The sequence below is a fragment of the Rhinopithecus roxellana genome, chromosome 12 (assembly GCF_007565055.1).
Source record: "Rhinopithecus roxellana isolate Shanxi Qingling chromosome 12, ASM756505v1, whole genome shotgun sequence".
Lineage (NCBI taxonomy): Eukaryota > Metazoa > Chordata > Mammalia > Primates > Cercopithecidae > Rhinopithecus > Rhinopithecus roxellana.
The window spans coordinates 25,263,792-25,270,734 of NC_044560.1; the positions used below are offsets into that span (position 1 = coordinate 25,263,792).

At 46.2% G+C, this 6,943-nt stretch overlaps 1 protein-coding gene across 2 annotated transcripts in view; it reads right to left on the reverse strand.

The window, feature by feature from the left end:
* Window positions 1–4,455, reverse strand: part of SPATA21 (spermatogenesis associated 21) — a 48,715-nt gene extending 44,260 nt beyond the window's left edge. For both annotated transcript variants that reach the window (XM_030942629.1, XM_030942628.1), the window contains exon 1: window positions 4,163–4,455. The gene's annotated coding sequence lies outside the window, so the exon portion shown is untranslated. The remainder of the gene's footprint in view (window positions 1–4,162) is intronic.
* Between the last annotated feature and the right edge of the window lie 2,488 nt (window positions 4,456–6,943).

The window sequence follows — 6,943 nt, forward strand, 5'->3', positions numbered from 1 at the left end:
GTCTACAAAGAAGCTTAAGTCATTCATTCATTTCCTCGTGCAATCAATAACCATTTAATGACATGTGCCTGTGCTAGGGACGTCAGGCCTTGGGGGATACACTGGGTGTCCTGACGGTTCCCACAGTTTACCAGGGACACAGAGGAGGTGCACTTAATAGCTGCTGACCCAAGTCCCCACTTCCTCTTCCTGTCCTCCAGGTCCTTCCTTCAGTTAGAGCTGCACCCCTACCATGCAAACCAGACCTCAGCTGGTTTGGTGGGGTGACCTCCCACCCCCAGTGCAGCTCTGGCCTCACAAAGGACCAGGCTCTCACCTGGAGCAGGAAAGTCAGGGCTGTGGCCAAGTCCTTCTCTCTTCCCTTGGAGTTCCTTGCCCCTCCCCAGCCTCTTTCCCATTAGGGTTCCCCTAACCATTCCCGCTTCCTCTGAGTCTTCCTGTCTCAGGGGTGGATGAACCACCTAGGGAAAAATCTCCCCCCACGCCCCTCAAACACCCCCCCCCCCCATTGTCCACTGTCTCTGCCTGAGAATGTGCAGGCTCAGACTTGGACTTCTCAGGCCTCAGTATTCTACAAACTGAAGTTTTACTGAAGTTTTACTGGAGCCCAGAGGGGTTCCAGCCCCCATCTGTCCACATCTGGAGCTTGCTAACTGTGAGAAGCTAGACAACGAGGGGACGCCCCAACGCTAGTTAGAGGGGCTTGGAATCCAAGGGCAGAACAGGGAGAGAAGTCGACAAATATCGACCATGTCTCCCTTTCAGATCATTTGGGACCCTTTTTTGTTCACAGCTGTATTGAAATTTAACTCACATATCATACAGTTCACCCATTTAAAGTGTTACAATTCAATGGCTTTTAGGATATTCACAGAGTTGTGCAACCCTTGCCCTAATTCTAGAACGTTTTTATCACCCCAAAAAGAAACCCCACACCCCTTGGCCATCATCCCTAATCTTCCCACCCCCAACCCAGCCCTAGGTAACCACTGATCTACTTTCTGTCTTAGTGGATTTGTCTATTCTGGACATTCTGTATAAATGGAATCATACAATATGTGGTCCTTGGTGACTAGCTTCTTTCACTTAACATCATGTTTTCAAGGTTCATCCATGTTGTAGCACATATCAGAATTTCACTCCTTTTTATGGTTAATATTTCACTGTATGGTTATACCCCATTTTGTTTATCCATTCATCAGTAGATAGAAATTTGTGTTGTTTCTTTTTTTTCCTTTTTTTTTTTTTTTTTTTTTGAGACAGGGTTTTGCTCTGTCACTTAGGTTGGAGTGCAGCAGTGCAATCATAGCTTACTATAGCCTCAAACTCCCCGGCTCAAGTGATCCTCCCACCTCAGCCTCTGAGTGGCTGGCTGGGACTAGAGATGCACGCCACCATGCCTGGCTCGTCTTAAAATTTTTAAATTTTAAGTAGAGGTGAGGTCTCATTAGGTTGCCCAGGCTGCTCAAGGTCCTGAGCTTAAGTGATCCTCCCGCCTTGGCCTCCCAAAGTGCTGGGATTACAGGTGTGAGCCACCATGCCCGCACTGTTTCCACATTTTAGCTATTATGAATAATGCTGCTATGAACATTCATGTACAAGTTTTTATATGAACATACATTTGCATTTCTCTTGGGTATGTATCTAGGAGTGGAATTGCTGAGTCATATGTCAACTCTATGTTTAGCTTTTTAGTAATTGTCAGGCTTTCTCAAAGTGGCTGTATCATTTTACCTTCTTACCAGCAGCATATGAGTGTTCCAATTTTTCTGCATCCTCTCCAACACTTGTTATTATCTTTTTATTTTTTGTTTTTGAGACAGGGTCTTGCTCTATCACAGAGGATGGAGTGCAGTGGTATGATCATAGCTCACTGCAAATCCGACTGTGGGGTTCAAGGGATCCTCCCACCTTAGCTTAGCCTCTTGAGTAGCTGAGAGTACAGGTGCACACCACCACACCTGGCTAATTTTTAAATATTTTGTAGATGGGAATCTCACTATGCTGTCCAGGCTGGTCTTGAACTCCTGGGCTCAAGGGATTCTCCTGCCTTAGCCTCCCAATGTGTTGGGATTACAGGTGTCAGCCACTGTACCTGGCCTTACTTGTCTTTTTTATCATAGCTGTCCTAGTGGGTGTGAGTGTAAAGTGTTATCTCATTCTGATTTTGGTTTGCATTTCCCTAATGGCCGATAATGTTGAACATCTTCACGTGCTTATTGGCCATTTGTCTATCTTCTTTGAAAAAATGTGTATTCAGAGCCTTAGCCTTCATCCTTTTTTTTTTTTTTTTTTTTGAGACGGAGTCTTGCTGTGTTGCCCAGGCTGGAGTGCAGCAGCCTAGTTCCAGCTTACTGCAACCTCCGCCTCCCATGTCCAAACAATTCTCCTGCCTCAGCCTCCCTAGTAGCTGGGTTTACATACAGGTGCGCACCACCATGCCTGTCTAATTTTTGTATTTTTAGTAGAGATGTGGTTTTACCATGTGGACCAGGCTGGTCTCAAACTCCTGACCTCAGGTGATCTGCCCACCTCAGCCTCCCAAAGTGCTGGGATTACAGGTGTAAGTCACCACACCTGGCCCTGTTTTTTTTTTTTTTTTTTTTTTTTCAGACAGGGTCTTTACTCTGTCCATAGGCTGGACTGCAGTGGCATGAACGTGGCTCACTATAGCCTTGACCTCCTGGGCTCAGGTAATCCTCCCACTTCAGCCTCCCAAAGTGCTGGGATTACAGGCATGAGTCACAACACCCAGCCTCCTTTTGTCCATTTATATTGGGTTGTCTTTTTATTGTTGCATGGTAAATGTTCTTTATACATTCTAGATACATGTTCCAAATCATATATATGATTTGCAAAGTTTTTCTCCCATTATGTGGATTGCATTTTCACCTTTTTGTCTTTTGAAGCACAAAAGTTTTAAATTTTTGTAAAAGTTCCATTTATTGGCCGGGTGCGGTGGCTCACACCTGTAATCCTAGCACTTTGGGAGGCCGAGGTGGGCGGATCACGAGATCAGGGGCTTGAGACCAGCCTGGCCAACAAGGTGAAACCCCATCTCTACTAAAGATACAAAAAATTAGCTGGGCGTGGTGGCGCATGCCTGTAATCCCAGCACTTTGGGAGGCCGAGGTGGGCAGATCACCTGAGGTCGGGAGTTCGAGGCCAGCCTGACCAACATGGAAAAACCCTGTCTCTACTAAAAAAAAAAATTAGCTGGGCATGGTGGCACACCATGGTGGCACACCTCCCAGCTACTCGGGAGGCTGAGGAAGGAGAATTGCTTGAACCCGAGAGGTGGAGGGTTGCAGTGAGCCGAGATCGCACCATTCCACTCCAGCCTAGTCGACAGGATGAGGCTCTGTCTCAAAAAATAAATAAATAAATAAATAAAAATAAAGACTACAGATAGGGTGCAGTGTATACTGCTCAGGGGATGGGTGGACCAAAATCTTACAAATCACCACTAAAGAAACTACTCATGCAGGGCAAGGTGGCTCACGCCTGTAATCCCAGCTCTTTGGGATGTCAAGGGGGGTGGATCACTTGAGGTCAGGAGTTTGAGATCACCTTGGCTAACATGGTGAAACCCTGTTTCCACTAAAAATACAAAAATTATCTGGGCATGGTGGTGCGTGCCTGTAATCCCAGGTACTCGGGAGGCTGAGGCAGGAGAATTGCTTGAACCTGGGAGATGGAGGTTGCAGTGAGCAGAGATTGCACCACTACACGCCAGCCTGGGCAACAGAGCAAGACTCCGTCTCAAAAAAAAATTTACTAATGTAACCAAAAAATAAAAAATAAAAAATAAAAACCAAAAACCAAAAAATAAAACCAAAAAACAAAAAACAAAACAACCTTAGTCATGTAGCCAAATACCACCCGTACCCCAGCAATAACCTATGGAAAAGTAAATAAATAAAAAGGTTTGAAATCAGGAAATGTGAGTCCTCCAACTTCGTTCTTTTTCAAAATTCTTTGGGTATTGAGTGCCCCTTTTATAAGTGGTTTCCTCATCTGAAAAATGGGAGAATTTCTCTTGGAAATATCTATGATGGCAGGAAAATACAGCAGAGAAAGGTAAGCGACGTATCATCTATACGTCTGGAGGCTGTCAGGGAAAGCTTGTTCACATCACACCCCACCTTGGCCCTGCACCTACCAGAAATCAGATGAGTCACAGTGAGATTTTCCACCCCTGCTCACCACCTCGTACACAGGATGGACTCTGTCTGAGCCTATACTTTGCCTGTTGGCTCGAATTGGATTTGTTTGGTATACAGGGTAGTTAAACTGGGAATAGATGGCAGGTCCAATTATTCTCAGCAGCAGAGGTTTAGGAATGCATGTCAGGAATGTCCAGCCATGTGGTTAGGGTTTGAGAATAACGCAAGGGGCTGGCTGACCTCCAACTACTAGACAGTGTCATTTCCCCCAGCTTGTCACTGGTTCAGTGGCCCCCATTACACAGTGAGGATAACAATCGTTGCCTTGCCAACCTCACAGCGATTATTGTGCCAGGGTACTCTCTCCCAGAAAGCCTTCCCTGACTGTCCCCAGACTGTGTGGGGTTTCTTCTCTTTGCTCCCACAGCCCCTGTGAATTTGCTTCATTATAGTATCTTTCATTCTGCGTTGCCAAAGACTGCTTTTCTCTCTGTCTCCTCCAGTCTGTGAGCTCCAGGGTGGTAGGAGCTGGATTGGCTGCATCTCAGTGACCCCAGTACTCAGCATCTGGCATAGAGTATGGGCTTGATGCCTGTTTTTGTTAGACTGAACAGAACTGACAGTGCTCTGAATGGCTGGGTGCGGTGGCTCATACCTGTAATCCCGGCACTTTGGGAGGCCAAGGTGGGTGGATCACTTGAGGTCAGGAGTTTTAGACCAGCCTGGCTAACATGGTGAAACCCCGTCTCTACTAAAAATACAAAAATTAGCCAGGCATGGTGGCGCATGCGTGTAGTCTCAGCTACTTGGGAGGCTGAGGCATGAGAATCGCTTGAACGTGGGAGGCAGAGGTTGCAGTGAGCTGAGATCGTGCCATTGCACTCCAGCCTGGGTGATAGAATGAGACTTAGTCTCAAAAAAAAAAAAAGGAAAATAAGGCCAGGTATGGTGGCTCATGCCTGTAATCCTAGCACTTTGGAAGGCTGAGGCAGGAGGATCTCTTTTTTTTTTTTTTTTTTGAGACGGAGTCTCGCTCTGTCACCCGGGCTGGAGTGCAGTGGCCGGATCTCAGCTCACTGCAAGCTCCGCCTCCCGGGTTCCCGCCATTCTCCTGCCTCAGCCTACCGAGTAGCTGGGACTACAGGCGACCGCCACCTCGCCCGGCTAGTTTTTTGTATTTTTAGTAGAGACGGGGTTTCACCGTGTTAGCCAGGATGGTCTCGATCTCCTGACCTTGTGATCCGCCCGTCTCGGCCTCCCAAAGTGCTGGGATTACAGGTTTGAGCCACCGCGCCCGGCCCGAGGATCTCTTGAAGACAGGAATTCAAGACCAGCCTGGGCAACATAGCAAGACCCCTGTCTCTACAAAAAGTAAGAAAATTAGCAGGGTAGGGTGGTGTGCGCCTGTAGGCCCAGCTACTCAAAAGGCTGAGGCAGGAGGATCCCTTGAGCCTGGGAGTTTGAGGCTGCAATGAACGATGATTGCACTGTTGCATTCCAGTGTGGGGTGAGAGAGAGAGAGAGAGAGAGAGAGACTCTGTCTCAAAAAAGAAAAAAAAAAAGAAAATAACCAATATTTGCAAAAACATGAAGAAATTGAAACCCTTGTGAATGTAAATGGTGCTGCTGCTGTGGAAGACAGTTTGGAGGCTCCTCAAAAAGCTGAACAAGGCCAGAAATGGTGGTTCACACCTGTAGTTCCAGCTACTTGGGAGGCTAAGTTGGGAGGATCACTTGAGCCTGGGAGGTTGAGGCTGCAGTGAGCTGTGATCATGCCAATGCATTCCAGCCTGGGCAACAGAGTGAGATGCTGCTTCAAACAAAACAAAACAAAAGCACTAAACATAGCATTATCCTATAACTCAGCAGTTTCACTCCTACGTATACACTCAAGAAAATGGAAAACAGGACTTGAACAAGTGTTCCAACACCAATGCGCATAGAAGCCTGATTCCCAACGCCAAAAGGTGATAACATCCCAATTGTTGACAGATGAATGGATAAACAAAATATGGCATATACATGCAATGGAATATTATTAAAAGGAATGAAATTCTGATCCATGCTACATGAATGAACCTTGAAAACTTGATGCTAAGTGAAACGAGACACGAAAGTCCAATATTGTATGATTCCACTTATAAGAGGTATCTAGAAAAGGCAAATTCATAGAGACAGAAAGTAGAACAGAGGTTACTAAGGGATGGAGCAGGAGGAAATGGGAAGTTATTGCTAATGGGTATGGAGTTTCTGTTTGGGATGACGAAAAGTTCTGGAAAGCATGGTATAGTTGCACACTATTGTGAATGTACTTAATTTCACAGCGCTACACACTTAAAATGGTAAATTTTATGTTATGCATATTTTACAATAAAGATGTAAGTGATTAGATCAATCCTATAATAAAGAGCTTATAAAAAATGAGTAGAAATGGCCAGGTGCCCTGGCTCACGCCTGTAATCCCAGCACTAGGGAGGCCAAACTGGGCGGATCACTTGAGGTCAGGAGTTCAAGACCAGCCTGGCCAACCTGGTGAAACCCCCATCTCTAACAACAACAACAAAAAAATACAAAAACTAGCCAGGCGTGGTGGCGGGCGCCTGTAATCCCAGCTACTCGGGAGACTGAAGCAGGAGAATCGCTTGAACCCGGGAGGTGGATGTTGCAGTGAGTCGAGATTCCACCACTACACTCCAGCCTGGGCGATAGAGTGAGACTTCGTCTGGAGAAAAAAAAAAAAAAAAAAGAGTAAAAAGAAGGAGAGAGAGTGAGAGAGA